Source organism: Zootoca vivipara, chromosome 7 (genome assembly GCF_963506605.1).
Source record: "Zootoca vivipara chromosome 7, rZooViv1.1, whole genome shotgun sequence".
Lineage (NCBI taxonomy): Eukaryota > Metazoa > Chordata > Lepidosauria > Squamata > Lacertidae > Zootoca > Zootoca vivipara.
In genome coordinates, this window is record NC_083282.1 from 69,847,251 (window position 1) to 69,866,909 (window position 19,659).

Sequence of the window (19,659 nt, forward strand, 5' to 3'; positions counted from 1 at the left end):
CACTTCACTTTGTGGTCTTTGATATGGAGCATGGAGCATAAGATTCTTGCAATACCTCTAAGTCAGATGATGGTGGCAGGACTGTGCTCTGACTGGGGGGGGGGGCACCAAATAAGTGACTAATGGGTTGCTATCCAAGGAAGCCATCTGAACCTCATACTTAGAGTCCTCCACTATGTAGTGGGCCATGGGATCACGACAAAGGAAATACATGTTCAGAAACATGCACTAAAGCCTTTCTTGGACTGTATATCATTTTGGAGTGCAGGTGAGGGGAGACATGTAGAAATCTACCATATCAGAGAAAAGTAAGTCAGAACCTTTCTACCTGGCAGATCCATTTTCCACTAAGAGGGAGTTTTGATGTAAGGGATTGTGGGTTTGGGGTTTGTTTGTTTTTTAATGCTATTACTCCCAGCAGCCTGAAGGGGTGCAATGCAGTATCAGTTCAACTGTCCAGCAATATTTCTGAGTGCGTCATTTGGTTGCAAACCTCCAGTATGCAGTACCTATTTCAGTTAGTGTGCAAATGAAGGACAAAAATAAGCAATGAAAGACTTTGATATGAGATCCTGGGTGATAGAACTAGGGTATTGCATCAGGAAAGGAGGTTACTGGGGCTCTACAAGAAAACGAAGCTCAACCATAGAGTTTCTGTTACTGGCTATAGTGAGCTAATACCGTTACTGTCCTGACAACTACTGGTTTGATGGTCCTCCCAACCCTGCTCCCTAAATAGAATCTGAGAAAGGTACGTAAATGAATAGCACACCCTTTGTTGTCAGCATAGAAGTTCCACAGCAGCTATGAGAATGCGTTGTCCATCTCTTCTTAAAATAGTGGAACAGAATGTTCAATTCACACTCTTTGTCCCCGTTAGCAGCCTCACATGTCCCCATCACCTCACTCCACCAGCATCCATGCATCTGCAGTAGGGAACTTGCTGTACCCAGGCAAGTTCCCCAAGCAATTCAAAACCCCGATCATACAGGGTTCTAAGTCACATGGGGAGCCTCCACAAGTACATCAGGTTCCCTGCTACAGGAGCTTGCCCTCCAACATGTGGAAGATCGTTGGGGCTGAGGAACAGGAATGTAATGCAGGGGACAGATCTAGCTACTGTATTCTCCCTCTCTCCCTTGTTGCATGATAAGAATACCTCAACCGGGGTATTGCTCCCAAGCAATCCATGGGCTAGGTGAAAAAAGAGAAAAGAGAAAAGAAAGGAAACGAGCATGAGGGGGCATGGCATCATACTCCACAATGGCAGGATGTACCGAAGCAAAATGCCTGCTTGAGAATCCACATTTCACCACTGCAAAGGTACCCCAATGGAAATCAAGCACACAAGTAAATCTGTCTTCTCAGATCAGAGTTCAGGCTCCTTGGGCTCTCCTGCAACAGCTGTACATTTGGCGCAGACTTCCTGGGAGTTCCCCCAGGCTGACAGGGCGACTGTCAAATTAGTTCCTTTGTAGCTGCACTTTTTCCTTCCCTTGCTGACACGCTAACACCTTGGAGGTGAAACTAAGTGTACTGTACAAATTGGGAAACCTAAAAAACAACAAAGGACTTCAATCATAGGACTTGTAGTCAGGCTCAAATTATAGGAGATCTGACAGGCTCGGTTTCTATTCTTCAGGCTTGCTGCACTGTTGGTTTATTCAAAGATCCTGAAGACAGAGGCGGCCTCCTCCCTCCCTTCTCTCCCACCAACTTCACATGGTCTGCTAATAAATTGCTACTCTCTGCCGTACCAAGAAGAAAAGATGCTGGAATCCAGGGAACCGAGAAATGCTGAACATTAAAGCCGGACTCGAAGGGACATTAGTTAATGCAGAATCAAACTCTGAACAAAAGAGCTTTTTCTAAATAAGCACATTATAACTGAAATACCTTTATCACTAGGATGACTGAACTTGCAAATACTATAGGCATGTATAGGACCAGCAGACCTTGAATCCTGGAAAAACAAATACCTTTATGGGTGGTTGGTCCCAAAGTCTCAGCGATGGATCAGTCATCTGTTCTGGATGGGGTTGCACTTCCTCTGAAGGAGCAGGTCTACAGTCTAGGAGTGATCATTATCTCCATCACTAGAGGACCAGGCTCTGGCTGGTACACCAGCTACAACCATTCCCGAACCATCATGGACGGAATACAATGGTCTACACCATTTGCTACTGGGCAAGGTTCAAGGTTCATGCATTCATTCACAAAGCCCTAAACAACTTGGACTTAAAGCACCCTAAGGACCACCTGAACCCGAATGTTCCACCAGGATAACTGAGATCCTGTGATGGGCCAACAATCATCAGTGCCTTCTTTTAGACGTTGCTTAAAAACATCGCTTATTTAGAGGTGCTTTGAAATGTGCATTTTCTTTTACCCAACCATTCTCTTTTACCCAATGTGGAGGGTTTTTTAATTGACGTTTTTATTGTTGCAATTTATGTTTGTGCACACCAACCTTGTACTTTTACAAAAGGGTAGATTATAAGCAAGCAAACAAACAGAAATTCTGCGAGGACAGAATGGTCATGATAGTACAGATAATGAAACTATGTGGGTCTAGTTTTATGAGAAACAGAGGGCATGAGGGCGAGGATAGCAGAACGCTCCTCCACCTGTAGTTTACCTTCCTGAAACCTGCTCCCCAAGGTGATTTTTCTCTGATATGGGAACTGTGCCTGGCTAGTTTGAAATCACCACAGTGGATAGAAAACAACCGTTCCTGTTAAGAGTCAGTGTATCAACTCCCCATGAGAATTTCTTAGGCTTTTATGGCCAAGTCAGACCCACCTGTCCCCCACTTGACATTATATTTAGTGTCAGGTGTGGTGAATGGGCTTCCACTACAATAGTTCGGTATTTATCATCGTCTCAGCAGGATCATTGATGTACAGAGTGCTGCATCTCCCTCTTAACCTTTGGTAGAACAGGTCTGACAACAGTTCAGAAGCAAAACAAAATGCAGTTATTGGGTTTTAAACATGTGAGATTGACTGTGAGCTATGAAGCACACAAGGCACTGAGATGGGTGTCTAAGACCTGATCTGTCTCTCTTCCCTTGTTTGTTTTCCTTGTGTGTGTGTGTTGATTATCCTAGGAAGACATTGCTAAGTGCCAAATGTTTCAAAAACAAAACAGAACAGGTAAAAAATTAGTGTGGGCTAGCATAGTTTGGAAAGAGGGTAATAAAAGAGAGGGGAAAGAGTTTGTGGCTCATATCTAGTGAGATAAAGTCTCTCCCTTTGCAAAGGCAGGCTTCTGTTTGATGCAATACAGAGCAGGGAATAGGGGTGGCCAACCCCTAGGCTCAGGGGTCAGATAATGCTAATTTAAATTCCCCCCCAAACCCCTTTTGGCAGTGGTGCAATAAAAGGTGTAGTGGGCAATAGCACTGGCTTCAGCAGACATATTTAAACCTTTCCACCAACCCAGCACCCTGATAGGGATGCAAATCATCCTCTCCCCTTAGGTAAAATAATAATAATAATAATAATAATAATAATAATAATAGGCCACCAATGATGTAAGAAAGAGTACCTATTCTTTTCTTTCTTTCTCTCTCTCTTTAATGAAGGGAAGGGGGTGATCTCAGGGTTTACCTTTCATCTTTCTGATTCTTGCTCAGTTGGAAGTATATCCTGTTCCAAGTGCATTTAGAGCTAAATATCCACAACCAAATATCTGAATATGTAATCCCAAGAAAAGGTTTGATTGGGAATTGCAGTGATCATGTTCCAACCCAGATACACAAGTTTTTTTTAAAAAAAGAGAGGAAGATTATAGTATTGTCTTAGTTATGTATTCCTTCCCCCCCTGGAAAAAAATGATCACAATCATTATCCATAACAGGGAGTTGGGGGTGGGCGGGTGAAAATATGTGAACTAAGACATGCCCCTGACCCAACTCTTGCAATAATAAAATGTAAGGCACTTGGCATTACAGAGTAGAAATTGCCCATAAAAATTTACAAGCCACAAACACTCGAGAGAGAAATCTATCGCCCCTGAGGCATGTGCATGCATTTTATCTTCATCCATGCCACTGACCCATTTACAGCTCTCCTCAAAGACATGGATTTCCCTTATGCTACTAGTGTGATATTTATTTTCCCTGACAAGACTGCAGTTACTGCTACACACACACACACACACACAGAGAGAGAGAGAGAGAGAGAGAGAGAGAGAGAGAGAGAGAGAGAGAGAGAGAGAGAAGGAACCTGCCTCCTGCTCTGGAAAGATGCACGAGCCCCATTCGAAAACAAGAGTGTTTTCCCGGGTCAGATTTCATCTGAGCTGCAACTATGGATGCATAACAGCATCCTCAGACGAGCATTCCCAACACAGGATCAAAGTGTCAGGACCGAGGCAGATCAGACAAGGATATGCAGATCACTTTAAAAATGAAACATGCCCATGTTTAAGGACTATCCTCTAGTTTACACATCATGGTGGTCTTCCATATTAGTAGCTGCTGGAGCTGTTTTTTTACAACTGATTGTAGTAAACAAATTTTTGACGTATACATAATAGAGTGAAGGTGTTCTAGTAGATCAGGATATATTGTAATAATTAAGAACGATGTTTTGCGGTGATAACATGACCCGGAAAAGTGTCTGCAGACAAACGCCAACTCCCTCGGCCTGAAAGCGAGATGAGCGCCACAACCCCATAGTTGCCTTTGACTGGATTTAACCGTCCAGGGGTCCTTTATCCTTTTTTTAAACCTTTTTTACTGTGGCAGAGCAGGAGGGGGTACAGAAGATCAGGGATGGGTTTAGACGGGTTGGGTTGATGTTCCTGAATTACGCAAGTATTCCCCCACACATTTATTTTCTCTTGGCAGTGGATGTAGGGAGGAGTTCAGGTAACAAACTGTAGGGAGAAAAGTTTCAGGAAGCGGAAAAGCTTCAGTTCTCCTCATTTTACTCGTAAAATTAGATTGCACCCTGATCACACAAAATTGGGACAGGTCCAGATTTTAAATGAATGTTAGGCTAAGCCACCCTCCAGCCATAAAACTAAAACCGAGATCATCTGCAGGGCTGTCTTAACCATATCTGGCGCCCTGGTGCCAAGATCCCTCCGGCAGCCCCCGCCCCGTGAGTGAGGCGGGCAGGAGGGGCGCGCAGGGAGCTGAGAGGCGCGGAGGAGGCAGCCCCAGGCTTGCGCTCCCTGCGGGCCTCCGGAGAGTGGCCTGAAGCCGCTCAAAAACTGAGAGGCGCGGAGGAGGCGGGCCCAGGCTTGCGCTCCCCACAGGCCTCTGGAGCTTCACGCAGGGAACGGTTGCCTGGGGCTGCGTCCTCTGAGCCTCTCAGTTTTTGAGCGGCTTTAGGCTGCTCTCCAGATGCGCGCGGGGAGCGCGAGCCTGGGGCCACCTCACCGCGCCTCCCAGCTGTTCAGAGGAGGCAGCTCCAGGCTCTCGCTCCCTGAGCGAAGCTCCGGAGACGTGTGGGGAGCGCGAGCCTGGGCTGCTGCGCTGCGCCTCTCAGCTGTTCAGGCAGCCCCAGGCCAGTGCTCCCCGCACGCCTCCGGAGAGCTGCCTGAAGCCGCTCAACGGCAGAGGCGCACAGATGCAGACACCAGCATTCGGCGCCCCTTTCGCGCCCCTAATGGCCAGGCGCCTTGCGCCACCCAGCCCGGGCCTAGGAACGGCCCTGATCATCTGCATAGTTAACACTCACTACCACTGAAAGCACATTAGTACAACAGTAGGTCCCTAGAGCAAAAGGACCAGCTAAGAAGCTGAAAAACAAAACGGCCCACATTCGTAGTGCACAGCATGGCCATGAACCAGGGAAACCCTGTACCAACCAATTCTCCAAACCAGGAGACACTGTTGCTTTTTTCATATTGCCATTTTTATTGCTGTAAAAGGAAGACCTTTAAAGCCATCAGCCCTGGTTGCATTTGGCCTCTTTCCACATGTATCTCTTAACTTATCTAAAATGCCAAACTGCAAGCAACTCGGTTTGGAGGTCCAGTAGAGCTTGAAGCTGCTTGCAGGTGAGCCAAACAGGGTAGTTTCTTTGTGGTTTTTGAAAGCGAACAACTTTTAAGCACTAGCGGAGAAGTGTGCCAAGTAAACTACAAGAGAGTACTTTTAAAAGAATATTTAAAAATAATAATAGAGAGACCACAGTCACTTTTTTTTTATTGGCGATCATCCATTTAAAGAAGCAAAGTGAAGGGTTTGATGAAACACAATTAAATGGTTATAGAAAACTCACCCAGTCTCCAGCTGCTGTTGGACTATTTTATCTCCGTTCAAGCACTGTTCAGACACTAGAAGAAGAAAAATGAGAGTGAGAAATGGGAGGGAAAAAATGTAATGCTGCCTTTGCAAGGAAAAGAATTGTGTCTCCTGCAAAAGTTGTCACTGTTAAGATGCCTCTCATTTCTTCATAAGATCTGGGATTACCTCTGTTATCTGAACATTGCAAAGCAGTGATGGGAAACCTCTGGTCTGTGGGCTTAATTAGCCCCCATATATGATGTCAGGTGTGCAACAAGTGAAAGAGGTTGCCGGCCAGGTCGAAAAGGTTTTCAGGCTAATCAAAATCTCCGTAAAACCCAGGCCTTGCATATAGCTGTGTGTGGCACTTTGAAGCCCCAACTGTTCAGGCTTCCAAATGCCCTTGCAGCTCTAGGAAAGCACTATTGTCAAGACTTCAGAGCAGCAAGCAGGACTCTGTGCAAACAATGACAATCAGCTGATGGTCAGGGTTTGCATGGAGCCAAGTACAGCCTTTGAAGCAAGTCATCTGACATCATTGTGGCATCAGGTGACTGACAGGAAGGCAGCCTCACTCATGGGTGATGGGGGGGGGGGACAAGGATCTGGCCCTGTTGCAAACTGTAAGCAGCTCCATGCAATATGTGGCCATTATGTATTTCCCATAGAGACCCCTGAATTCCTGCTAGTAAACCTGAAGAGCCTGAATAATAAATATATCAAACATCCAGGTACATACATTGGGAAGCCATGAGCCAATCTCATCTCCCAGGCAAATCATTACTTAAGGAAGTACACCTGTCATTCACACTTCAGACATTTGTTACATGAAACGTTGATGAAACCAGTACTGTATACCCACAATAATGCTATAACTATGTCCTGAACAATTGTGTATTTACTACAACCAAGCAAATTCCCTTGTGGGGTATAAATATGCATCTTTTCACTGACAAAAATGAATGAAACAACAGCATTTTCTTCAGTCAGCCAACCACTGTGCATTCAAACTTATTTATGAAAGTAATACAAGTATGTATTTACTAGATCCAATCTTTGGAAAACAATCCACCACTCAGGAAATGAAATTGATACCTTTTCTGGCCTGCACAAGGAATTATTAAACACATTCTAATTTTAGAACCATCTGTTCTGTGTGCCATTATCTTCTCATTATATACATTAACTTCACCACTGCTGCTCCAGCAGAGACACCAAAGTTCTGGAAGGCAACATTTGGCCTGCAGAGTTCATTACAGACCCAGATGTGAAAGCCACAAAGGTTTGGTCTTGGACCTTGAAGGATAGCTTAGAAGTCAACCCTTCCGTCTGCAGCCTGTGTAAGTTTAACAACAACTTGATTGAAACAATGTAAATAGCATCCTACAATGGCCGGTTTCTCACATTAGTGAGCTTCTTGTGGAAGGAAAGAGGAGCATTTGCACAAGGGCAAGGAAGAAAAACTGCACCCTTTAGCCAGGCTGCACCTCTTCATTCTGTCTGTGCAAAGACTTGACGGTACATACAGCTCTAAAAGAGCAACTGTTCTAGGGTACAGTAAACCTGCAACTTACGTTTACATTCCAGGGATTGGCAATATCATGTCTAGTCAAAACACATCAGGTGCAACGGCGGGTGGGATTGGCAAAGCCTTTTTTCTGAACACCTGCTCCCTTTTTAATTTTGTCAAGTGCATCAAGTTGAATGCACCCTAGTTAAATGTGCGCAAGTTGTGGCTTACTGTTTTTACAAACAACCAGGGCTGTGTAGATTTTCCACCAAGAAGTCTTCAGCCTTAAGGGTTAATTTGATATGACCTCTTGGATATAATGCTTTGTTAAAGGAGAAAAGCTTGCTTTCATCTTTTCCTCCCTCCCAAGTGCAACCATGACCTGTACACCTTTCTCTGCATATTTCCTGCATATCTCCTCCCATTCACAGGGAATCTTTTAATCAGTGCAAATTCATGCAAAGCTAATATGATCCCTATTTGGGTCAAAAGAGTGCATTTTTGTTCTAGCTGTGGAATCCAAGGCTATTTAAGCTGAGCTCTGGATTTCTGTGGCACGCCCAAATGAGGGAGAGCCTTTGGTATCAACCCAAACTAAGAGGAACAATTATTAATTGATTAATTATATTAGTCTTCATTTACCACAGCAACTCAAAGTGACATACAATGCTTTAAGCATGTTTACATTGAAATAAGCATTATAAAATCTAAAAGGCAATTCTATTTTAAAATGAACAGCATACATTTAAACATCCCACTCATGCAAAAAGGCCATAGATATTCAAAAGCCTGATTAAAAAATGAATGTTTTTTCCCCCGGCACCTAAAGATATTATATCAGGATGGTGCCAGGTGAGCCTCCCTGGGGAGAGCATTCTACAAGCAGGGAACCACCACAGAAAAGGGCTGTTCTTGTGTTCCCACCCACCAGATCCCCCTTGGAGGGAGGCACACGAAAAAGGGCCTCAGATTACTATTGCAGAATCCTAGGGCAGTTCATTTAGGAAGAGGAAGTCCTTGGGGTATTGGTGCTCTGAGACACATAGGTCAAAACCAGAACTTTGAATTGGGCCTGTAACCAAATTGGTACCTGGTGCAGTTGGGCAGCCTCGCATATACTGCATTGAAGTAAGCTAGTCTACAGGATACCAAAGTGTAAACAAAAGAAGTTAGGCTTCCCCTCTCTAGATAGTGGCTGGGCCACCAACCCAAGTTGATGGAAGCCACTCTGTGCCACTGAGGTCCCAGAAATACCCCCCAGCTATGTACCTGCTCCTTCAGAGGGAGTGTAACCTCGGGCTACTGCTTCCAAAATGCCACACAAGACAGAACTGCAGTTTGGGTGGCATCTTCTCTGTCAAGGGTGACTAACCTCTTTCAGCCTGGAGGCTATATTCACCCTTGGCCGACACTCTTGTAGGCACATGCCGGCAGTGGGTGTGGCCACCCCTCGCTCTACTACACTGCACAGTCACACAAACTCCCTCCCTCCTCAGCTGATCCAGGTTGAGAATGGTAGCTATCATTCCCTCTTCACTCATCAAATGATCAATCTCATGACCAGGGAGGGGGCAATTTGCATCCCTGTCAGGGTTCTTGGCAGGGCAGACGTGCTTATTCCTGCAGTGATAGGTTTGGTGTCCTGTTTCTCTTTTTGCTGCTGCTGCCAAAGTCGGTGTATCTCTGGAAGACCAGAAACATTTGCTTGGGGGCTGGATGAAGTCCCCTATCCGAGGTTAGCTATGAATCAAGAATTCTGTCGCAGGTGCTGTGCCAGTATACTTTATCTGCACCTATTTTATAAACCGTACACGCCTGCAGGAGAATAAATACATAACTAACCTTATTATTGGCTAGCTACTACGCAATACCTCATTAGCATGATATTTAATTCAAGTGGCTACATCTTTCCAGTCAATTAGAGACACTTTTGAATTACAAAAGGCAGTGCAGTGTAGCCTGAGCCCTAAACAAGTCAAAACCCTGCACTATAGTAACACAAAAATCTGCAAAATTCATTCTGCAACCTTTCCACATATATTCATTTGCTCTGCATAATTTATTCTACTTTTGCTAATCTTAAAAAAATGCCCCAAAATATATATGTTCCTAACACTTCGGGACTGGAAATCTTACTCAGTCTCACCTTGGGCTTCTAAATTTCACTAGCCTTTGCCTGCACACACTGAAGTTTATTTTGTAGCCATAGAGCAAGTATAGCAAACTGTGGCCCTGCAGATGTTGCTGAACTACAACTCCCATCACCCTCAGCAAGCATGGCCAAGGATTATGTGAATTGAAGTTCAGCAACCTTCAGAGGGCAAAAGGTTCCCTACACCTGCCACAGAAGCTAGAAATTTGCTTTAAACCATGGGCATAGCCAGGATTTATTGGGGGGGGGGAGACATTATGTTGGGTGGGGCAAGCATTATGCTGGGAGGGGGGCAGAACACAATTGGTCAATTAGTTAAATATTTTTATTTATTTACTTGTTTTAAGAGGGCAACTGCCCCCCTGCACCCCCCTGGCTACTCCCATGCTTGAAACTAAAATGATTCTCAGACTGCGTCAAATTCTGCATGTGCACAGACTCTTAAAACTCCACCCCACCTATAAATGCCAGTAAGTTAAAACAGCAAGCAACAGAGAAAGAAATAACAAACAAAGCCAAGAACACACAAGAGCAAAGGGGCAGGGGCAGTGCAAGTAATTATCTGATCAATGGCAAAGCCAGCCATTCTTGATATTCCAGTTCTCCACCTCTAGAAGCAAAGCCTGCCAACTGTTTTCTAAATAAACACAGCAACATACACTGCAAGGACAAATCCTCAAAATACACTTGTAACAACATTTCTTTAACGCAACAGCAGCCACAGAAGAATGATTAATGCAATGCCGCAGACACAGCAGTCCATCTATAGGACCTTAATAAAAGTTCAGGAAATGGCAATGGCAAGTTAACAGGTAGTATCTTGCAAAAAAACATGTTCCTTCTTGTGAAACCTCTTTCTGGGGTTTGGTTTTGCTTTGTTGCTGTTCTCATTTTACTGTTACATCTTTAAACCTATTATATGTTTATTGTGACATTTTTATTTAACTCACAATAAATGGCTTCCAACATGATCAGGTCTTGGTTGTAATTGCGGCCAGCAGTTTTATGCACAGGCAAAAACAAGAACCCTTGCCATACAAAACAAAATAAAAATTCTTCCAATAGCACCTTAGAGACCAACTAAGTTTGTCATTGGTATGAGCTTTTGTGTACATGCACACTTCTTCGGATACAAACGACTACAATTCAGCCAGCGTGTCACCTTCCACCTGACCCTTTTTGACTCCTTATTCCTCATGAGCATCTCAGTTTCAACAAGCCTCTTAACAACAGGGGGGGCGAAGGGCACATGGCAAAATTACATGACAGTATTCTGCTAATGAAGACACTGAACAACACTGCCCTCAGCAAAGTTGTACTAGCACTCATACAGTGAAACTCAAATGTACACAGTACTCAGTAACCACTCATCGTGCTAATTCTTCATGTACATATGCAACAACCTAGCTCAAGAGTTGCCAATGTGATGCCCTGCAGATGACAGTACCTTGTCATTTCCAGCACCCCTACTCTGGAAGGACCTTGCTTAGCCCCAGCACTGTTAAATTTTTGTCATTGGCTAAGAAGCAATACAAGGCAACTTCAGGCCAGATTTTTTGTACTGTGTGATGGAGTATGCTTTGATTGTGATGTGGCACTCAATTTGGGTTGCGTTTGATTGCTGCTTTGGCTTTAATGTGGTTTTGTTGCTGTTTGTACTTTCGGGGATTTTTTTTTTAATGTTAATGTTAACCACTTTTGATAAAACAAAGGGGGATATAAATGAACAGACACTCAGTGTTCAAAATCAGCCAGGCGCCTTTTGCACCCGACATCTCCACCACCTGGAGGTGCATGCCTGGGGATCATTGGATCTGGACTGTATTCACACACTCATATGACACCCTGTCGAATTCTATCAGTTGTATTTCATCTGCACAATCAGAATGAATTTCAGGAACCAAAGTGCTTTTGTTGGGCAACCTGAGCAGGAGTGGCAAACAACACTATAGCTAGCTGTTATAGCTTGTCTTCACTTACCCTACCCCACTGCCCTGCTCACAGTTGTGAAGAATATTCTTACATTATGAATGTCACCATTAAGAAAAGAAGGCACCCCGAAGAAACAGTCCTGGTGTTATTTTTGGCTTCTTTCTATGGAGGAGTGGTAGCACACATGACCCAAGTTCAATATCACCTGTTTCCACTGAGATTTTATCATCCCAAACTAATTAACCTGCTTTGTCCAGAGTTGGCAATTTACTTGGAAGAGCCATGAAAGCTCTTTTCCAAAGCACTGCCCTGTTTGTGAATTGACTGAAGAGAACAGAGTCCTCGTGGGTGCATTTGCTGGGCTCAAGTGGGTTCAAAATGTTGCAATCTTGCACCCATAAAACATACATGAAGCAGCCCACTGGAAAGCAATTGTGTTGAAAGAGATACCTTATTTGACACGAGTCAGTGTTTTAAGTGCAGCATTTGCTGTTATTTGTAGCTAGTAGAGGAGGAGACACCTGATTCAATGTAAGCTATATGAGATATATTCACCCCACAAAGGTGAAAAAAAGATTCTGCAGTTCAGTTCTATTTTAGAATTAAGGAAAAGATAAAAAACAAATCTCCATGAAGCCACAGGGGTAAGCAGCTCAGCTGCACAGGTGTGATCTCCTAGAAATTGCACTGAACTGCTTCGAAATCCTGCTATTCCTGCTTTTCAGCTCTTGAATCCACCTGCCTTACTGGTAATAGGGCAAAGTACAAAGCTCAGTGGGAGACAGACTTTTGAGCAAGTTAAGTTTAGACAGAGATGGAGAACCTGTAGCCCCCTATAAGTTGTAGGTATGTCTCCCACCAACCTCAGCCAGCAGTTTCCATGGAGGGCCACAGCTTCCCCGTTCCTGGCTGGAAAAATACCTTGAAATGCTTTTCTATCAAGGAAAAAAATGCACTAGGTCACATGGTTTCTCTTGGTGGAATTTCTCCACAAGCTAGAATTAGCCCTGGAGCTGACCTTGACATACAGACGTCGGCAGAGGCATCTATTATATTCAAGACTATGTGGGTTGGGGAATAGAAAGACCAGCCTTCCCTCTCAGGAAGGGCAGGTGGCACATCAAAGGAAAAGTTGCCACAAGATCCATGGTTCTGATCTAGCAAAGGAAGGCTATGAACAGACTGTTAGATTGTGGGAGACCATCTTGGCTGTGAGCCCTGGAAGACCTGCTCCTTGCCTTGCAGCCATTTCCCACCAGGCCTGGGAAGGCAGGGCCTTGACTGACTCCAGCTACGAAAGCTGAGGCTGCTGATCAGACTCTTAGGTGTTTTCCCATGTTGTAAGGTGCCTTGAGGATGGTTTGAACTATGGAAAGGCAGCATACAAATAAAATTATGTATGACTATACGTTAAGAGTTAGGGCAGTAAGAAATAACTGAGTAGGAATGAGCTACCAGACAACTGAAAGCGAGATTGGGGAACCTGCCTCCCTACGGATCTTGTCCACTCCAACTTAAATCAATCCAACAGCATGACCAATGGTGACTGGGGATTCCCCATCCCTGAACAAAAGGTGGGATGCAAACATTGGTACTTAGAGCGATAGTTTCATTCTCTGTAGGGGAGAATTGGGATCCATGATGTGGGTTGTCCCTGCCCCTCTTACCACTGGCAGGCAGTTAAGATTTTGAGGAATACATCAGGAGGCAAGACAACCCCCTAACTCCCGTTCAACTCATGCTTAATAACTGCATAATCACAGCATAGCGAGTAAAGGATAGGAAAAGGAATGTTGCAGTTTCAATAGGACATGCCCCTCTATTCACTGAATGCAGAATCCCTACTGGCCCCTGGAACAAGCGCAGGTGCAGAGGAGAAAGGAAAACCCTGATATGGGCTGAAGAGCAAGAAAGCTGAGAAGGAAGATAGGAGGCCTCTGGAGGGAAGATGTCCCATGCCCCTCCAGGCAAGCCTCCCAAAGGTGGTGGTGGGGAAATGGATCGAGAGGGAGAGAGAGAGAATGAAAACCTGGAATGGACGGTAGGAGAGAACTGAAAGAGGATCCAGGAAACAAAGACAAAGGAAGAAAACAAAAGGAAAAATCCCTTCCAAGATGGCATTCCTGCCTACCAGAGGCGAAGGCAGGAAATAGGGGGTTGTCTTGCCTCCTGGTGTATTCCTCAAAATCTTAACTTCCTGCCAGTGGTAGAGAGGCAAAGACAGCCCACATCATGGATCCCAATTCTCCCCTACAGGAGAACATGGGATATCCTGCCTGATATGCCATTCAAGCGACATATACACCACCAAGTGGTGCTTTTGGTGTTGCCAACAAGGCCCCCTGTGGTGCCAGAATGCCTTCCAGTGCCTTCCAGAGCCAGTGTGGTGTAGTGGTTAAGAGTGGTAGACTCGTAATCTGGTGAACCGGTTCGCTTCCCCGCTCCTCCACATGCAGCTGCTGGGTGACCTTGGGCTAGTCACACTTCTCTGAAGTCTCTCAGCCCCACCCACCTCACAGAGTGTTTGTTGTGGGGGAGGAAGGGAAAGGAGATTGTTAGCCGCTTTGAGACTCCTTCGGGTAGTGATAAAGTGGAATATCAAATCCAAACTTCTTCTCTTCTTCTTCTTCCAGCCAATGGTGGGCCACAGGGAGAGAGAATGCCCATGTTTTGTGGCCCCATCTCTTTTTCTGCGCTTTTAGATATGGCAGCCATTATGCCTATTCACCAGGGCACCCCTTTTGTGACTTGGCACCCAAAACAATCTTTCAAAACACAAAATGTGCCCACTGGCCCAAAAAGGTTGGCAACCCCATTACAGTAATGAAATACGAACTCCAGACATGTGCAAGAGTGAGCATTTTCTCTGACCTACACTTATGGCTAGTTTAGGTATGTGACCACATCTACATAATATTTCTATGGGGCAAGTAAGCAGATATCTAATAAAGAGTGCGCAGAGACCATTTTTGCCATAAATAATAATAATAATAAATATTTGTACCCCACCTATCCAGCTGGGTTTCCCCAGCCACTCTGGGCAGCTTCCAACAAAGATTAAAATACATTAAAATGTCACACATTAAAAACTTCCCTAAGCAGGGCTGCCTTCAGATGTTTTCTAAATGTCAGGTAGTTGTTTATCTATTTGACATCTGATGGGAGGGCATTCCACAGGGCGGGCACCACCACCGAGAAGGCCCTCTGCCTGGTTCCCTGTAACCTCACTTCTCGCAGGGAGGAACCGCCAGAAGGCCCTCGGCACTGGACCTCAGTGTCCAGGCTGAACGATGTGGGTGGAGACACTCCTTCAGGTATAAATGTGTGTTGGGGAAATTTATGCATCTTTCCACTCTATGCAAGCTTAATGTTACTGTATATGTTAAATAGCTCCGAGTGGAAAGGAGGCCTCCATCTTTCCTTCAGGCATACTCCCATAATATACCAACACCTATAAAAGCTCGTGGGAGTTTGTGAAGGAGATTAAAGGCTCTTCCTATCACCCTTTGCCATCTCATTAGAGCAGGTGAATTTGCTACAGTTTCTGCACATATCCACCTGCAATTAACACTACACCAGATAGCTTCCAGCGCTACTTTGTTCAATAGGCATCTCCCTTTAGTGACTGCTCCTTCACACCTCACTTGGGAGACACCAAAGGGCTAACCATGTATTTTAATTGTCTGGCTTGAATCTCTCTTCCCTCACATGCAATTTCTGAAGGAACACAGTAGGGTGCTGCCCAGGACTCTCTCCTGCTGTGAGTGCCCACAGGCCCTGTCCCTACCTCTCTCCACCTGGTTTAGGGCGGGGCCTGGAAGGCCTCATAACGGACTGCTGCCGCTGCTCTGCTGCTGGTGCTGCCCAGGACTCTCTCCTGCTGTGAGTGCCCACAGGCCCTGTCCCTACCTCTCTCCACCTGGTTTAGGGCGGGGCCTGGAAGGCCTCATAAAGGACTGCTGCCGCTGCTCTGCTGCTGGTGCTGCCCAGGACTCTCTCCTGCTGTGAGTGCCCACAGGCCCTGTCCCTACCTCTCTCCACCTGGTTTAGGGCGGGGCCTGGAAGGCCTCATAAAGGACTGCTGCCGCTGCTCTGCTGCTGGTGCTGCCCAGGACTCTCTCCTGCTGTGAGTGCCCACAGGCCCTGTCCCTGCCTCCTTCCACCTGGTCTAGGGCGGGGCCTGGAAGGCCTCATAAAGGACTGCTGCCGCTGCTCTGCTGCTGGTGCTGCCCAGGACTCTCTCCTGCTGTGAGTGCCCACAGGCCCTGTCCCTGCCTCCTTCCACCTGGTCTAGGGCGGGGCCTGGAAGGCCTCATAAAGGACTGCTGCCGCTGCTCTGCTGCTGGTGCTGCCCAGGACTCTCTCCTGCTGTGAGTGCCCACAGGCCCTGTCCCTGCCTCCTTCCACCTGGTCTAGGGCGGGGCCTGGAAGGCCTCATAAAGGACTGCTGCCGCTGCTCTGCTGCTGGTGCTGCCCAGGACTCTCTCCTGCTGTGAGTGCCCACAGGCCCTGTCCCTGCCTCCTTCCACCTGGTCTAGGGCGGGGCCTGGAAGGCCTCATAAAGGACTGCTGCCGCCGCTCTGCTGCTGGTGCTGCCCAGGGGAACTTGAAACAGCACAGAGTCCTTTTTAAAATGCTTTTTAAAGAATTTTTAATGTTTTTATCTTCTTTGGGGTGGTAGGTGGGAGGGATTTTTAGTTGGGTGTGGGAATCTGTTAAATTTTAGTGTATTTGTAATTTTTATTGTTTTTGGTTTTATTGTTTTATTGTGTTTGGGGTGGTAGGTGGGAGGGATTTTTAGTTGGGTGTGGGAATCTGTTAAATTTTAGTGTATTTGTAATTTTTATTGTTTTTGGTTTTATTGTTTTATTGTCTTTTTTGTGTTCTTCTTTTGTTGAGTTCTTTGCTGTTTTTTACAGAGGTTTTATTTTGTTTTTAAGGGGAGGGGTCAGGGCTGCCCGGGAGGGGGTCCCAGCAAGCAAAATGGCTGGGGCAGATTCCACAGGGGGGTGTGCACTGGAACAACCGATCTCAGTGGTCACGGGTAGGAGGAGGAGTTACGCTAAGACCAGACCATGTCATTACCGAGGAGGCAGACTTAGTCGTTGTCTGAGGACTATCCCTGCCTCCAGGTCTGGTCCTGACCGGACGGATATTGGAATCAGCAAGGGATACCCACATGACCTGAAGGTGCTGCTGTGCAATGCCAGGTCGATGATGAATAAGACCACCGCCATTCACGACCTGATTGTGGATGGAGGATTTGACCTGGCATGTGTGACAGAGACCTGGTTGGAGGAAGCCGATGGGCCCGTTCTTGGCGCTGCTTGCCCACCAGGTTTCTCTTATGCACAGCAACCCAGGCCATCTGGGCGGGGAGGGGGGGTTGCAGTGATTTTTAGGAAGTCATTAGTTTGCACCAGGCGTCCTATTGGGAAGACCCAGTTCTCTGAGTGCATGTTCTGGAAGTTGGGCAATAGAGGCAGTACAGGATTCCTTTTGGTGTACCGACCTCCCCGCTGCACCAAGGATTCCCTGCCCGAGCTGCTTCAGGTCGTGTCGGATGTGCTCCTGGAGACACCTAGCTTGGTTGTCTTAGGGGATTTTAACATCCATGCCGACACGACCTTACAAGGAGCCGCTCGGGACTTCGTGGAAAGCATGGCCACCATGGGGCTGTCCCTGAATAAGTCTGGCCCAACTCATAGCCGCGGACATGCCTTGGACTTGGTGTTTACCTCTATGGATGTTGGTGATCTGACATTAAGTAAAAGCGAAACAAAAGAAGTGCCATGGTCAGATCACTTTCTGGTGCAACTGGACTTCTCCGCAACCCTTTCCCTCTGCAGGGAGGTGGGACCGATTCGGATGGTCCGCCCCCGCTACTTAATGGATCCAATTGGCTTCCAAAGAGTGGTAGGGGATGTTTTATCCCATGTCGATGGCCTTTCAGCTGATTCCCTGGTGGCCCGCTGGAATGCGGAGTTAACCAGCGCTATTGACTGTCTGGCTCCGAAGCGCCCTCTCAGATTGCATGGAGCCCGGACAGCCCCGTGGTTTTCCCCGGCGCTGAGGGCAATGAAACAGTCGTTGAGACGGCTAGAGCGCCGGTGGCGGAAAACTCATTTTGAATCAGACCGGACACGGGCTAGAGCTCAACTTCGAGCCTACCAAGTGGCAATGGCGACGGCGAAGAGGACCTTCTTCACCGTCTCCATCGCATCTGCAGAAAACAGCAGCAGGAGACTCTTCCAGGTGGTTCGCAATTTAGCGGAACCACCTGCTCCATCCGGGCCCAGTACGGGCCACATGATCTCCTGCAATGATTTTGCAAAGTTTTTTGCAGATAAAGTCGCTCAGATTCGGGAAGAGGTAGACTCCACCGTGGGAGCAGGGCCGGGGCGGGGGAGTGCTGGAGTCCTGTCTAGTCAAGTTTTGTGGGATCAATTTCAATCTGTTACCTCCGAGGATGTGGACAGGCTGCTTAGACGAATGAAACCAACCACCTGTCTCCTTGATCCTTGCCCATCCTGGCTTATAAAAGCTAGCCAGGAAGGGCTGGGCGATGGGCTTCGCGGGTTGGTAAATGCTTCTCTCCATGAGGGAGCCTTCCCAGACCCGCTGAAAGAGGCGGTTATTAAACCGCTTCTTAAAAAACCATCTTTAGATCCGGCCAATATGGCCAACTATCGCCCAGTCTCAAATCTTCCATTCTTGGGCAAGGTGATTGAGCGAGTGGTTGCGGAACAACTCCAGGCACGCCTGGAAGAAGCGGACCATTTGGATCCCTTCCAGTCAGGATTCAGGCCTCATCATGGGACTGAAACTGCCTTGGTCGCACTGATCGATGATCTCCGGCGGGCTAGGGACAAAGGTAAGAGCTGTTTCCTTGTTCTGCTGGATCTCTCAGCGGCTTTTGACACCATCGACCATAACATCCTTCTGGACCGTCTAGAGGGCTTGGGAGCTGGGGGCACTGTCATGCAGTGGTTCCGCTCCTTCCTCCTGGGCCGTGTTCAGAAAGTGGTGGTGGGGGATGAGTGTTCAGACCCCTGGGCGCTCACTTGTGGGGTGCCTCAGGGTTCTGTCCTCTCCCCCATGCTTTTTAACATCTATATGCAGCCACTGGGAGAGATCATCAGGGGGTTTGGGCTGGGTGTCCATCAGTATGCTGATGATACCCAGCTCTACCTCTCTTTTAAATCAGAACCAGTGAAGGCGGTGAAGGTCCTGTGTGAGTGCTTGGAGGCGGTTGGAGGATGGATGGCGGCTAACAGATTGAGATTGAATCCTGACAAGACAGAAGTACTGTTTGTGGGGGACAGGAGGCGGGCGGGTGTGGAGGACTCCCTGGTCCTGAATGGGGTAACTGTGCCCCTGAAAGACCAGGTGCGCAGCCTGGGAGTCATTTTAGACTCACAGCTGTCCATGGAGGCACAGGTCAACTCCGTGTCCAGGGCAGCTGTTTATCAGCTCCATCTGGTACGCAGGCTGAGTCCCTACCTGCCCACTGACTGTCTCTCCAGAGTGGTGCATGCTCTAGTTATCTCTCGCTTGGACTACTGCAATGCGCTCTACGTGGGGCTACCTTTGAAGGTGACCCGGAAACTACAACTAATCCAGAATGCGGCAGCTAGACTGGTGACTGGGAGCGGCCGCCGAGATCACATAACACCGGTCCTAAAAGACCTACATTGGCTCCCAGTACGTTTCCGAGCACAATTCAAAGTGTTGGTGTTGACCTTTAAAGCCCTAAACGGCCTCGGTCCGGTATACCTGAAGGAGCGTCTCCACCCCCATCGTTCTGCCCGGACACTGAGG

General features: G+C 46.9%; 1 protein-coding gene across 9 annotated transcripts in view; it reads right to left on the reverse strand.

The window, feature by feature from the left end:
* The window catches only part of EPB41L1 (erythrocyte membrane protein band 4.1 like 1), a 184,066-nt gene that overhangs the window by 151,842 nt on the left and 12,565 nt on the right, over positions 1 to 19,659 (reverse strand). For all 9 annotated transcript variants that reach the window (XM_060277260.1, XM_060277261.1, XM_060277259.1 and 6 more), the window contains exon 2: positions 6,240 to 6,294. The gene's annotated coding sequence lies outside the window, so the exon portion shown is untranslated. The remainder of the gene's footprint in view (positions 1 to 6,239; positions 6,295 to 19,659) is intronic.